At 45.1% G+C, this 823-nt stretch overlaps 1 protein-coding gene across 1 annotated transcript in view; it reads left to right on the top strand.

Moving 5' to 3' along the window:
* The first annotated feature begins 453 nt into the window (after positions 1–453).
* The window catches only part of Uimc1 (ubiquitin interaction motif containing 1), a 79,768-nt gene continuing 79,398 nt past the window's right edge, over positions 454–823 (top strand). The window contains exon 1 of the mRNA XM_013016122.1: positions 454–459. The gene's annotated coding sequence lies outside the window, so the exon portion shown is untranslated. The remainder of the gene's footprint in view (positions 460–823) is intronic.

Below are 823 nucleotides of genomic sequence, written 5' to 3'. Positions count from 1 at the left end.
GGTCTCTCCTGCCCGGGCTGGCTTTGAACCGCGATCCTCAGATCTCAGCCTCTTGAGTAGCTAGGATTACAGGCGTGAGCCACCAGCGCCCGGCGTTTGGGACTTTTTTTTATGCCTGTACTTGGGCTTGAACTTGGACTGGGCACTGTTACTTAGCTCTTTTGCTCAAGGCTAGAATCTACCATTTGCACCAAAGCTCTACTCTTGGCTTTTTGGTGGTGAATTGGAGTCTCATGAACTTTTCTGCTCTGCCTGGCTTCAAACCACAATCCTCAGATCTTCTGAGTAGCTAGGACTACAGGCATGAGCCACTGGGGCTATTTTTGAAGGCATTTCTCAGTTTAGTATTTTGATCTACTGGGGATGGTCAGATTTCTAAGAGGAGATATCTCCAATCTAACGGGCTTTCTTAGAAAGCCGTATAAACAGCTCAGGTTTTACAGGAAAAAAGCTATTGCTGTTGTCTGGGTCTTAAATATCTGGTCCCCAGTGTGGTATATTTGGAAGGTGTTGGAAACTTTAGGAAGTAGGATGGCCTGGTGGGAGGTCTTTGAGTCATTGTAACACACTCTCAAAGGGGATTGTGGGACCCATCTTCTCCATTTCGCTTTGTGGCTATGAGAAATTTTACTTTGCCATGTGTTCTCACAATGGTAACATACTGTATCACACCTAGCAAGGAGTCCGTGGACTGTCACCTTGGAAATATGAGTCAAAATAACCCATTTCCATTTATGAGCTGATCATCCCATATTTATTTAAAGAGAAAACGAACTTAGGAAGCTGAGATCTGAGGCTCACAATTTGAAGCCAGCCCAGGCAA

Source organism: Dipodomys ordii, unplaced genomic scaffold (genome assembly GCF_000151885.1).
Source record: "Dipodomys ordii isolate 6190 unplaced genomic scaffold, Dord_2.0 Scaffold29, whole genome shotgun sequence".
In the NCBI taxonomy this organism is placed as follows: Eukaryota; Metazoa; Chordata; class Mammalia; order Rodentia; family Heteromyidae; genus Dipodomys; species Dipodomys ordii.
The sequence above is the reverse complement of the archived record's forward strand: the minus strand, read 5'-3'. Positions and strand labels throughout refer to the sequence as shown.